Source organism: Macaca fascicularis, chromosome 18 (genome assembly GCF_037993035.2).
Source record: "Macaca fascicularis isolate 582-1 chromosome 18, T2T-MFA8v1.1".
NCBI classification, from domain to species: domain Eukaryota; kingdom Metazoa; phylum Chordata; class Mammalia; order Primates; family Cercopithecidae; genus Macaca; species Macaca fascicularis.
The window spans coordinates 25,193,639-25,208,281 of NC_088392.1; the positions used below are offsets into that span (position 1 = coordinate 25,193,639).

At 38.1% G+C, this 14,643-nt stretch overlaps 1 long non-coding RNA gene across 1 annotated transcript; it reads left to right on the forward strand.

Moving 5' to 3' along the window:
- The first annotated feature begins 579 nt into the window (after nt 1–579).
- On the forward strand, nt 580–5,358 carry LOC123570022 (uncharacterized). The gene is made up of 2 exons (XR_006693938.3): nt 580–1,324; nt 2,259–5,358. It is a non-coding gene; the product is annotated as an uncharacterized lncRNA (long non-coding RNA).
- The last annotated feature ends 9,285 nt before the right edge of the window (nt 5,359–14,643 follow it).

Here is a 14,643-nt window from a genome sequence, read left to right on the forward strand (position 1 = left end):
TCGTCTGGAATTAAAGGCACCACCGGTCAAATTGGCTGGTACCAGATTCCTGTGATATCTTTGTGCTGTCAACACATACAAAGAGAAGTGTGTGAAAATTATTCAGCCAAAGAATAACTAGCCTAACAAAGAGAACAATTCTGGACAAAAAGTAATCCCGTTTGATTCCAAGAGTAATCCCGTCCACGGGGCAGCTTGGCAAATCCCGCACTTGAAATTTTGTTTTAGAAACGCTTTATCTGACAAGGCAAGAATTCCTCCTAAGATGACATAGAGAATTCAGGCCCGAAGCCTGGAAGTCTTGCTCTGAGGCCCATCAGCACGGAAACAGGCCTATTGGAAGGAAATACTCCAGATATTTTCTTTTTCCTGATGCCTGTGTAGACGTGTTTCCTTGCAACTCCTTTCAGTGGGCCTGAATGCGGGAAAGCACCAGGGGGAGCTCACACATCTTCCTTCTTTTTCTCCCCCTCTTACAGAAGGTTGGCTCTTGTATCCTAGCAAAAGGGTGGGTCAAAAACAACAACATGCATGAAATGATTCACAAAGGTAAACAAAGGCAATTCGTTCTGTAAAAATACTCTAGATTCTTTCTGAGGACTGGGCACTACACTGCTCATATTGGACACACCTAAAGTCAGCATTCTGCCAACTCAGCGGGCTTTAAGATGGAGCCTCTTAAACCTCCTGCATCAAAAAGACATAAGGGAATGTCCCTGAGAAGTGCCTGTGTCTCCTTTTAAGAGAGAGGGAGGGATTGATCCTGCCTCCTTGCAATTCGAACCGGCATTTTCCAGAACACTCCAATTTGAATCACAGTGGAGGGTCATGGGAAGGATTTGGCACAGGGGAGCCTTGGGTCTTTGGTTTTCCGCATTGATCAATGGGATTGATTTTTACTGTTTCTGTTTTTGTTTTAAAAGAAGAGAATTAGTTCCTTTTTCTCTCTCTCTCCAGGACTGAAAACACGAAGGCAAAGAAGAGAAACTCACAATATGTCATTAACTTTGGATTATCAGTATTAGTGGAGAGAATCAGTGGTGCAAAGAATCCTAAAGGACTAGCTCATCCGCATATCGACTTCCTGATTATGTGTTACTGACACTAACATTTCGGAGTGTGGAGACCCTGCCCCATCTGGGGAGAGGGAGAGACAAAGACCCCCTGCTTCTGGTACTTAATTCACACATAATGTCCTCCAGTTACTGCTTCCAAGAATTAACCTATTTCTAATCTTAAATTTCAATCTGCTGATCACAAAATCATAGAGATCCTAGCCCTGAAAGAGACTTCATAAGACCATGTGACCAACTTTCTGATGCAGGTGAGATATCATTGTTTAGCATTTTATTTTATAGAGGAAGTCATTGAGATTCAGAAAGGAAAATTAAAGAGGTCGAGTCTCAGTTGAATGATTTTTCCCCGTAGATTAAAAATCCATTCAGTATCCAGTTCTCCGTCCCCACCTACCCCTCCAATAAGGCTGTGAATAGCGTTTTCTATATCCCAAGTCTAAACTTTGAGCCACTGGCAACCGTTAGAAAGAAAGAGATGAATCATAAGGGATTGTGGAATCGTTAGAAATTGAGGTAGCTGAACACCTAGGGGAACGCTGGGCTTGATTCAAAACTCTCATCAAATGTGGGTTTCTCCTGGGTGGGAGAACGCTGAGCCGCAGGGGAGCTGCGGGGCCAGCCGAGGAGCCGGCGGCCTCTTGGGTCCCCAGTGTCGCGCGACAGCACGACCCGAGACAAGGCACCTGGTGCTGATGCCAGGCGGAGGCCCCGCGTTGCGAGGCCGGCGGCGACAGCGCCTGGCGGTCGGTTCCGGGCGGGGCTGAGGCGCCGGGTTCCCGCGGCCGCGAGGCGGGGCTGGAGGGCGCTGCGGGCTGCGGGGAGGCTGCGGGGGAGCGCGGGGCGCGCGCGGAGCCCGACTCGCAGGAAGATCGCGTCGCGCCAGGCACAGGCGGGGGACCCGCGCTCTAGGAGGGCGCACCCAGAGACGCACTGAGGGCCCAGGGGCTGCGGTCGCGGCCGCCGTGCGGGGACAGGCTGACTCCCAGCCGCCACCCAGCCAAGTCCGCGCGGGGTGCTGGCGGAGATGTCGCATGGGAGGCTTCTTCAACGAGGTGCAAATCTAAGCCACCTCGCCTGAGTGAATGAAGGGACGGCGCGGGGCGCGGGTGGGGTTCACCGTGACAAAAGCCCAGTGCCTGGTTCAAACTTTTTTTTTTTTTTTTTTTTTTTTTTTGCCCGCAGGATTAGAACATCCGAGATTAAAATGTCTCACACGTCAGTGCAGCAGAATTTCCCTGCGACTTCGGTGGCGGGAGAGCAGCACCTCTCAGGGACAGCTGTGCGCGTCCCTCGGGCCCCACAGACCGCACCATCTGACCTGCGGGAAAGGAAATCTGAGCTCCGGAATTTGAACGGCCCCACGCACGCTCATTCCCGGATATATCTCCTAGAGGACCGTGATTTTTCCACCATTAGAGATTATTTAGGGAGATGTCCTGGATGGGACAGGTAGACAAATGACCCGAGGAAAATGCAGGAAACTCTACATTTTAGACGCTTAAGCACCAGCAGTCTGGGCCCCGGGGCAGGGGCGGGGGACATTACCCACCGGGAACATCACACCCCCGGAGCTCCTGGCATTTTCTGAATCAGTGAATGTGCGCGCGAAGAAGAGTGTGGGGAAATTTTCTGAACATGGAATTCATATTCCTGAAACGTTAAGTCGTGAAGTGGGTGCTTCAGCTGTCCCCAGCTTTAGGATTTTAACCCAGCTTCGGTTTTAATCACCAAGAGTAATTCCTTATAATCAAATCAGCGAAAGCGTTTCCATTACCTATTACTGGTGGGGAAAGATTCCGTTCCCCCAGCTCATTGTATCGGTTCTCGGATCCAAGATGTTAATTATTGGCCAGGCATTCCCAGGGGGTTAATACGGTCCCCCTCGACACCTTGCCTCGTACCAGAGACACCAAAAGTTGCTGCTGAGGGATAATGGAGGATGGAAAAAGTTGGTCATGAAAAACCTCTTTTATTCTTACTTGCAAGCTACCCTTTAGATGTTCTCTTTTTTTGACATTAAATGAAGATTACTGAATTGATAACTTTTGGGTTTTCTCTGTCACACTAGGTTCTTTTTCCCCCTGCTTTGTAAGGTTTTTCTGGTTTTGGTTTTGGTTTTTGGGGGAGGGGAAGGGGGAAGTGGATAGGGAGATGAAAGGGTGTTCTGTTACTGGCTTTATCCAAATCCTGTTAGGTCTTGTTCTTCAACGTAATGTGGAATGGAGAAGTTGCATAAGTACATGACTGACAAACAAGGTCTCTTAGAACAGAGTTAAGGAATAGGAAATATAATGTGTCCTGGAGAAAAAGAAAAAGAAAACCCTTAGTATGACACACTGGTCTTTAACTAGAGGACACATGAATATGTAAAGGAGAGGCACGCATCAAATAAGGTGCGCCTTGCTGAGCCCTCCCGTCCCCACCCCCCAAGTATCAAGAACTTTACTTACGTTATCTCATCGAATTCTACCCACAACCCAAGAGGAAGGGCGATATTTTTAATTCGGATTTTTACAGATTAGAAATTTGTATCTCAGAGGCCCAAAGTAAATTGCCTGAGGGCATATAGCTACTTAGGACAGAATTAGAATTGATTAAAGAGTCAAGAATTCCTTGAGAATTAGTGTTTTAAACTCTCGATTAGTTACCAAGGGAATCTGAGAAATTAATTAACTTCGGGGGGATCTTTAGATTAGTGGGGAAATTAGGTTAAGCCCAAAGAAAGACAAGTCCATGAATCTTCTTGTTATCTATGATGTGGTTTGGGGAAAGGTGTGACAATTTGAGAAAACTGAAAAGTGCTCAAATTCCTTTAATAAGGTTCTATTTAAACTGATAGAGCTGCTAGATATAATTAGGCAGATGTCCATTTTCTTTTGGAAGCTTCTATTATTTGAGGAGAAAACCGAAAAGCTTTAGACCATTTAAATTAAGGACAATTTGAATTTTAGTTGGAAAGCAGACAAACTGTCTGTATGATTGAGTTTAAAAGGCATGGAAAGGCTATTGCAAAGTACTGATCCCACTCAATGAGAGCAAGCACAGCTTTCAAGTGAGACAAGACCTGGCTATGAATTTGAATGGTGACTGTGCCTAGCTGTGTGACCAAGGGCAACTTTCTTAACCTCTCTGGGCTTCGGAGTCCTCATCTGCAAAATGAGACAAATAAGCCCTTGCAAGACGCTTGTGATGATAAAATATAAGAGTATGGGTGAAAGTCCTTAACAGAATGCCTGATGTGTAGTAGATACTCAACAGACTTAGCAATGTTTCATTTAATAAAGCATTTGAGAGCAGGAAAGGGAGCACCACTAACTTCAGCTCTTCAGCAATTTTGTCTGGGGCTGGCTCTGGGGGATAGACTTGGATTCTCACAAGTATGTGAATCTGCAGTTACTTCCTTGAAAGGACAGACAGTTATAACAGCAAGCAATGAAGTCTGGGAAGGTGGAGGAGAATGGTTATGGAAAGTTATCCCCACATCAAAAGTCTTCCGGATCTCGAGATCAATCAACAACACTTTCAGAAACAACAAGAAATTAAGGCTGAGGCAAAATACCCCCTGTATAATTTTTAAGTCAGTTAATAATGAAGGTGTAAGTAAAACAGAAATGTCTATGTTCTTACTTAAACCCTGAACAACTATATTTTTTTTTAGTGTTTTTTAATAGAGATATTGTAATCATTTTTTAAGAAACAATTTTTGCCTAGTTACTGTTTACTATTGCCCTGCCAAAAATTAGTTATTACTTCGGGACTTATGTTTGAATAGAACTGTGAAATCTTGCTTTAAAAAGTACTATGAAACAATTCATCAAAATGTTTTCCTCTGATGTTTTCTACCAGGTAAAGGCAAGATTACTTCTGGAGATTTTCTTTGAAAATAATGATTTTCTTTTCCTGAATTCCATGTATTATGAAAGTAATACATGCTCATTGTGGACAACTTAGTATAACATGAGAAAACAAGCTATAAAGAAGCAAACGAGAACAGCCTTATTCTCACCAGTGAGAGTTAATCACTTTTAATATTTTGATCATTTCTTCCAGTCTTTTTACCCTTTATTTTTTTAACCTTGGTATGAACCTATGGAGTATAAAATTGTGCATTCTTGTTTTTATATTTATTTTCTCCCATGTAACTAAAAAGGATCTGTAACATTTTTAGTGACTGTCTAATTTTAGATCATACCAATACAACACAATTCTCTATTGTTGAATGTCTGTGGGCTTCAGTTTTTGCTATTGGAAATTATGCTAAATGAAAATCTGTGTGCATAAATCTTTGAGTTTAAGATTATTTCGTTAAGATAGACTTCCATAGCAAGAATTACTAGGTTCATATAGTACTTCTAATGCTTTTGAAATATATTGTCAAATTGATTTTAGCAGTTTACAGTCCAAGCAGCAATAGATGAAGAGAGCTGTTCTCTCCTAATGCTTCTAGCAGTAGTGACTGATACCACAGCCACAAAAAAAAAAAAAAACAAAAAAAAACAAAAAAAAAAACTTTTCTAATTTGATAGGCTAAAGAAAAGATTTTGTCGTTTTATTTGTATTTTTGGAGGGCTACTGCCGTGGAACAGCTTTTCCAGATGTTCATTAGCCATTTTCTCTTTTGTGGACTATCTATTACTGTCCTTTGCCTGTTTTTCTATTGAGGCCTTAATTTTTTTAATTCTATTTATATAAACCCCATGTATCAGCCCTTTGTTGTAACTGTGGCATTTTTTTCCCATTTTACTTTTTGCTAATGTTATTCATGATTTTTGATACATAAAAATGTTAAAGATTTATTTAGATAAATGTATCAAGTATTTTTAAATTTTTTCTTTTATGTTGCTCTCCAGAAAATCATGTATTCACCTATTTTTTTCTACTTGCATTTTTATGAGCTTTTTTGCTTGTTTGTTTTCACATTTAACTCTTTATTGCTTCTGTACTTTATTGCATTGTGAGTTAAAAATCTGATTTTTCCCGCAAATAGCTAGGCAGTTTTTCCAATACCATCAACTCAGTGTCCATCTCTCACTCACTGATTTACTCTGCCTCCACATCAGAGCCCTCTTTTGGTTGATAAAGATGCAGAGATGCACTTCACAGTACAGTTATTAACAGCCAGAGCAATATGAGGACCCACTAATCGGAACCAGTCATAAGCATCAGACTGGGCCAGCGAGCGCATCCCAGCTGAGGACCAAAACTGCAAATGGGACCTAAGAAGTTCCTGCATGCAATAAAGGTGGTTTGCTTTCAAAGAAAGATATGTTTAAATGAACTTAACATGTTTAAAGGGGGACTCTCCTGTAAGTTTCATTTGGAGCACGTGGGGTTTACATTAGCTTCATTGTGTTCATTCAACAAACACTCATTAAGCCACCCCTATGGACAGGTTCTGTTTTAGTATCTCAATAGGTGAGAAAGAGAGACAGAGAGAGAGACTCTAAACAGATAGATAGATAGATAGATAGATAGATAGATAGATAGATAGATAATCTCCCTATTTCTCTCTTTCTGTGTGTGTCTTTCTCATATTGTCAAAAAATGCTACCAAACTCAAATTCGTACTAAGTGGTAGTACCAATTTTCTATTATTTACGTCACATCATTTCTCCTTCATTACAATAACTGTTACTGTTCTTTGGGATACATTCCTGGTCAACTCACCCTTTCCTAATATGACACAAATTGCATCTGCCAGTAATTTGGTCTGCTTATTTGAAAAGTTGATAGACATTGTAAGTCTCTCGTTTGTCCATCTCACAGTTCTCACAGTTTGTCTGCTCCTTAAAGAATTGGATTATTTGCTGCACTTTTCAGGTGACTTTATTTTGCATGTATTTCTGAATTTTCTTTTCATTATAACAATACCAGAAGGATGTCCCAATTTTACATTCTATCTTTCCTTTTGCTTCAGAATAATTTATATCACTTCAAGAAAGATTAATAAAGAAATTATATTTCTATTGAATTCTTTATGCAATTAGGTTACTGAACTTTTGAAATCAAAGGAGGAAATCAGATTTTGTGGTTTTGCCCAGTATAATATAGAATGCCAATGTTGTTCTATTATAAAAATTATAATATTCTACATATTATATTATTATATTAGAACAATACTATTCTACATATGATGTTCTAATATAAGAATAAGACAGCAATAGACCAATTGTTCCTGTTAAGGAAGACGTGTTGATTCACTGGTGCCCACCCATTGTAGATAGGGAGAGAGGATCGGGACTCAGCTGGGATCTGACATGGGAATTCCCAAGGGTCCAACATTGGATGGACAACTGGAGCAGAAGAATCCATCATTAGGAGCAACAAAGGGTGAGGAATTCAGGGGTCAATCGTGATTCCAGAGCCTGGAAAACGAACACCAACCATGAGACTGCTACCAGAGCCAGGCTCTATCCCAAGGAGAAGGAGTATACAGGACCAAGCAGGTCCTTGCCACAGAGCATGGGAGAGAAACAGGGCCCCAAAGTGTCTATGAATAGACCCAAAATGAGGAGGAAAATGTTGATGTCATCCAATTAGCAGAGATTAACCAGATTAGGTTTTCTGGCACTTGGCAGAATGCTGACTCAAAATAAAAATTTAGTTTAGTAAAAAAAAAAATACAGATATTTTTCATTTCTTGGTCATCTTGATTATCACCATGACACTTGTATGGGCCGGGTCCTAGGTGTAGACATTTATTTTTGTGCAGTGTAAACCTTGCTGTGTTCAAGTGTGACTACAGTACTAGATTCCTGCCATTCCCTGAAAGGTTAACCTATTCTTGCTGGGGACTGAGTTCTCTCCCAATGCCTGTTCTGAAACAGCGTATCAACTGCAATCATGGTGCTGTCACTTGCCTTTCCCTAACCATCCTCTTCAAAGTCTGAATTTCCCATTCCCCAGATTCTATTCCTTTGGAGTGAAATGATAGCCTTGATTCAGCTTGAGTTTGTCATTCCTCCTTCAACACAGAGACTCAGACTATTAGTTACTTCCACTCTCAAAAGAGAAAGCTGCCAAGAAGGGGGTTAGAAGCCTAATGAAAAAAAATTATTTTCATACATCCCCAGTAACGGTAGATTTTTGTTGACATACAATATAATCAATTCCTGGTGCCTTTCTGGATGGCTGGGCCTGGTAATTTATACCAGCTTCTGATCCCCTTAAGCAACTTGGTCCCACTTATGTGAAGACACTATATCATCTCTACAGAATACAGTGTGGCTTTTATAGTCTCACAGACTTAGGCTGTGGAAGTACTCTTATTTCATTTTGTTCTTAACAATGTAATCTAGCATTTTATTCTTAAACAGCTTCAGTACCTTGCTGACTTTGAGCCTGTGGTTCACTAAGACCTTCAGGTTTTTCTCACAAGGACAATTGTAAAGCTACTATTCTGGGGACCCTGGTATTTGTTAGGTTTATTCAATATTTATTGAATTATTTTAAAAACTATTATTTTGTTTCTGATCAATAAGGTAATTTATACTTGCTGTAGAAAAATTGGACAGTTCAGAAAAGCATAAAGATGTAAATAAAAATAGCTCACCCCCATCTCTTTGCATACATCTTTTAACATTTGCAAATATGCTACATATATTGCTTAGTAGTCAATTTTTTTCACTTAGCAATATATAATGTCATTAAATATTCTGCAAAGAATGATGCTTTTGGTTAGAATTTTAAAGCAAAATATTGCACTGCTAGAAATTTACCTAATAAATAGTTATCGTTGTATAGCAAATATTTAGCTACAAAGAAGTTTATAGCAGTTTCATTTATAATAATATATGATTGACATAATACAAAAATATCAAGAGTAAATATTTACCTAAACAATGAAGTACAATGCAGCTGCTAAATTGTTTTTAAAATAATATTTTATAACATAAAAATGTTGTATCAATGAATTAAGAGAAAAAGAAAATTATAAAACTGTATATACAGCATGCTTTACTTTTTAAATAATATGTAATTATACTTATTTAAAAAGATTAGATGGCACAAAAGCTAAAATGGTTACATCTGGTTGGAGGAATCATGAATTTTTTAGTTTCATTTCAAGACTATTTTTCTAAATGTCTAATAATGTATATGTATTATAATTGTAATAAAAATATTTAATTCATTAATTTAATAAATGATATTTCACCACTTAAAGGTATCATAATTTATTTAATTAATTTCCTCAAGCTTGGACACATAAGAAGTTTGTAATAAATAATTCCACATCATGAACACCACATTCATCTCTGGAGGTGAAGAAGTAAAGACATTGGGGGAAAGACGAATAAAGGGTATATCTCTGTCAATAATGATTTATTTCTTTCTCTGGATGTTGGCGTATTAGTTCACTCTCATGCCTCTAATAAAGACAAACCCAAGACTGGGTTATTTACAAAGGAAAGAGGTTTAATTGACTTACAGTTCAGCATGGCTGGGGAGGCCTCAGGAAACTGACAATCATGGCAGAAGGGGAAGTCAACATGTCCTTCTTCACATGGTGGCAGAAAGAAGAATGAGAGCTTGCACAAAGGGAGAAGCCCCTTATAAAACCATCAGATCTCGTGAGAACTCACTATCATAAGAACAGTATGGGGGAAACCACTCCATGATTCAATTATCTCCACATGGGCCCGCCCTTGGCACATGGGGATTATTACAATTCAAGATGAGATTTTGAGTGAGGACACAGTCAAACTATATCAGTTGGGTACATGGATGTTCACGGCATTAATCTTCATGCCTTTTGTATGTAATAAATAGCTCATAATAAATTTTAAAAACAGTACTATAGTGAGCCATATATATACATACACACACACACACATTTGATTATTTGTTTAAAATAATTTGCTAAAGGTAGAATTACCAAGTAGAAATGGAAAAAAAAATATTTAAAGCTTTTGAAGTATATGCCACTGGCAGTATACCTGTGTTTGTTTTTCATCTCATCTTTGCAAACAATGGCCATTATCATGTCTTAGTCTCTGCAAAATTGGGGGATAAAAATTACTGCTATTGTATTAAGCTGAATTTCTTTGATTAGTAGGGAGGAAGACTTTTTTTGTCTTTATTGGTTGTTTATCTTCCTTTTTTATATATTTCCTGCCACTTCTTTTGCCCAGTTTTCAGTTGATTGGGTATCATTTAATTATTAATCTTTAAAGTTTTTTTTTTGGGGGGGGATGGACTCCGCAGTAGCTGGGACTAAAGGCACCCGCCACCATGCCTGGCTAATTTTTTTGTGTGTGTATTTTTTTAGTAGAGACGGGTTTTCACCGTGTTAGCCAGGATGGTCTCGATCTCCTGACCACGTGATCCACCTGCCTTGGCCTCCCAAAGTGCTGGGATTACAGGCATGAGCCACCACACCCAGCCATAATATCATTAACAGCTGGTAATCTGCTTTGCATTTTTGGTATAAGGTATTTTGATGTATGAAAGTTTTACAGTTTATATAATGCAATATAGGGAAATCTTCTTTCATAATTTTATTTCTTTATCTGAAAGTTTAGAAAGGCCATTTATTTGATAATACCACATACACACTCATCTATAGTTTTTTTCTAACTTATTGTTGTTTTTGTATTGTTTTATATTTAGCTCTCTAAGCTATCCATGTGTATGGTGTAAAGATCTAACTACATTTTTACCGAAGTTAGTGGATCACGATATTTCAGGCCCCTCATTTTTAAAAAAATAAATAATTCTTATTTTTATGCATTTCCTGGTTTGAAATGCTCTTTTACCAATTACTAATACTAGAATCTATTTCTTGGCTTCTCTTTGCTTTTCTTTTTTATTAAAAAATAACCAACATCTCGCCAACCTGTAGCCCCCAGAAACCACTATATTTCTTGACTTTTTATTCTGTCCGCATGCCTGTCTCCTTTTGCACAGATCACCTTACTATATTTTATTTATTCTACCTTTGTATTTTTATATGCCATGAATTAACTTCCCTTCGTAAGTCTTTCTTTTCCTATTTCTCCTTGGTTTGGTTAATTATTTCAGATGAAATTTCAAATCATTTTGTTATGTTCCAAAAATATTCTACTGGGCTTTTCTTGGAGTGGCATTTAATCTATACATGAATTGGGAAGAATGGAAGCTCACATAATATTGATCTTTCCAGTGTCAAAATATGCAATAACTCTCCATTTTTTCAAGTTGTACTAATTGGTCTTGAGTTAATTTTTGTAATTTTCTTCATATAGGTCCTAAAATATTTATGCTAAAATTTACTTCTAGATATAAATGTGACTTTAATATATTATAAAGATGGAATTTTCAGTAAGCATTAGGAAAATGCCTAAATATTTATGGGGGAAAGCCATCTCATACCATTCAAAAAGGCAGAATTCAAATGGATTAAGCATTTAAATTTTTTTTGGAAGTAACCATTTAAACAGGTATTCTAATCTGATTGTAGTGACGCCTTTCTGTAGCATGATTCTAAGACTAGTTGCCACAAAGAAAAAAAGAAAAAAATGGAATAAATTTTAAAACTAAAATTTTTAAAGCTTCCCTATAGAAAAAGATGCTCTATATGTTCAAAGGTAAATAACAGGAAAAAGTATTTAGTATAGAAAGTATTTATCCAAATCAACAAGAGAAAGATATGAAAGGAGTGGGGGTGGACAAGAAGATGTGATCAATGGAAAAGAAAAAAAAAACAGCAAATAAGCATTTGAAAGATGATAATTCTACTCCTAATAAAATAGCAGGCCAGGTCTGGTGGCTCATGCCTGTAATTCCAGCACTTTGGGAGGCTGAGGCGGGCAGTTTACCTGAGGTCAGGAGTTCGAACCAGCCTGGCCAATACAGTGAAAGCATGTCTCTACTAAAAATACGAAAAAAAAAAAAAAAATAGCCAGGCGCGGTAGCGGGTGCCTGTAATCCCAGCTACTTGGGAGGTTGAGGCAGGAGAATCACTTGAACCCAAGAGGCAGAGGTTGCAGTGAGCCAAGATCGCACCACTGCACTCCAGCCTGGAAGACAGAGTGAGACTCCGTCTCAAGAAAAAAAATGAAAAAGAAATACTAATTGAAACCACAATGAACTATCACTTTTCTTTCATTATTTCATTATGAAAGATCTTTTTAAACATAATAATAATCAGGGTTAGGTAACATTATAGAAAAGCAAGCACTCACACAATGCTGAGAGATTGTGAACTGACACTGTCTTTTTGAAGGGCAAATAGCCAGATTTAACAAAGTAAAAAATATGCCTGCACTTCAACCTACCAATTTTATTTTCAAGAATTATAACTATAAATTGTTCCAAAAGATATAGACAGATGTTTATTGTGGCACTGTTTGTATCATTGCAGCATTGCTTATAATTTTGAAGAATGAGAACAAAAAAAATTGCCTATGTCAAGAGAGGACCCAATGTAACTGAATTTTGAGCAGAGAAGTGACAAATTGGAATTAGATATTAAACCATCTTTGCATTTTTAAAATAATTCCTACTCTGATGATTATAATTCCTTTACATTACTAGATTAATTTACTAGTACTGTATTTAGCATATTTTTGCATTTATACTTAAAATTGTGTTTGTTAAATTTTTAACTCATTCCAATATAAAATCATGATGATTTATTTATCTTTATTTATTTTCTAAATTTCACTTTGTTAGTTTTTATCCCTTTTCAACTATTTTAAGATTATGTGATTGTTTGTTTGTTTGTTTGCTTTTGGAGGGAGAACAGCCTTGTGCTCAGTCAAAAAAAAAAAAAAAATTATATTTCCTAACCTCTCTTACAGCTAAATGACTAAGTTCAAGGCCATGAGTTACAATGGAAAGTTTGTGGGTACTTCAGGAAAGGCTGTTTAATGGGAACTAAAGCAGGTGAGAGGGATACCCATTTCTCCCTTTTCCTTCTTTCTTCCTCCTTCCTAGAATGTAAATGTTACGGTTGAAGCTCCAGTAGTTATTCTGGATAATGAAGTAATTTTGAGAATGAAAAGAAAGACGGTGGAGAAGAAAGAGATGAAGACCGAATCTTTGGTGACTATGAAGATATCTGTCTTCGTACGTCTTTTTAAGTGTGAAATGCTTTTGAATTTTTATTTGGTTTGCCAAAATATTAGCTATTACCTCATAGTTTAATTTTATTCCTCCAGGTTAATCCATTAATTAAAAACCTTTGGATATAATGATTCACTAACTATAAATTTCACTGACCATCCTCTTATGTAGTCAACATTTTATGTATTTTCCACAAAGGTAGAAACACTCAGTCAACTATGTTACTAAAGTAAAGAGAACCTAGATTTTTTAAATTCTCCTTAAATCTACCTGTGTTATAATAAAGGATGTGTCTGGTCTTCATCCCAGGTTCTTGACAGGGAGCTTTGAAAACCCTTGGAATTTCCTGAATGATAGGAATAGCTCTGTTATGCTAATGAGGTGACTCACGGTGAGACCCTAGATAGCTTCAGGATGGTGGCTGGTCATGTGATTAGAGAATTGAGATTTTTGACTTGCCTGACCTCCAGGGAGGGGAGGGGGACTGGAGATTGAGTTCAGTCACATGGCCCATGATTTAATTAATCATGCCTATCTAATGAAAGCCCAATAAAAACCAAAGCCCAGTGGAGGCTCCTGGTCAGTAAACACATTGATTTACCAGGAGTGATAGGCCTACTCCATGCAGAGGGTGTGGAAGTTCTGTGGTCCCTCCCAGATTTTGTCCTAGGTGTATCCTTTATAATAAAACTAATCATAAGTATAGTGCTTTCCTGAGTTTTGTGAGTTGTTCTATTGATCCCTGAGTGGGATCATGGTGACCTCCCGGACTAATAGCCAGTTTATCAGAAGTATGGGTGGCCCAGGAGACCCCATTTAGAACTGGCATCTGAAGTGAGAATAATCTTGTGAAAGATTGAACCCTTTACTTGTGAGTCTGACACTAACTCCAGGTGGTTAACAACAGAATTATATTGCAGTACACCCATTTGGTGTCTGAGTACTTCCCAAATTAATAATCTATGCAAAATAAAAGAAAAAACATCTAGGTTGTTTGCCTTGCTTAGTTCTTGTAAACCCATCTTAGCTCCTACAATTATACTTTCTTTTCTAAATTAAGTCACCTCTGTAATGATACACTCTCTAATCTGCCAGGAATGTTTATCAATCCCACCATGCCATCGCTTGCAAAACTCTCTATCATTTTACAAAGATTACAAGCTGATATGGAGATTTTATGTAAAATTCTTTAATCTGTAAGAAACATGAAACAATTTAATGAGATCGATCTACCTTTTTCCTAATTATTAGTTTTAGTTCCCTAGCTATAATGTTTTCTCTAGTTGTAAGCACAATTGCTGAAGAATAGTTCTGTATTTAAAAATACATTTTTTTAGTAATTTGCTTAAAGTGGTGATTCTCAACCAGGTGATTTTTATCCCCCAGCTCCTAAGAGACATTTGGCAATGTTCGGAAATGTTTGTGTTTATCATGACTGGGGAGTGGGGTGCTTCTGGCCTGTAGTGGAGAGAGGCCAATCATGCTGCTAAACATCCTATAATGCATAGGAAAGCCACCCACA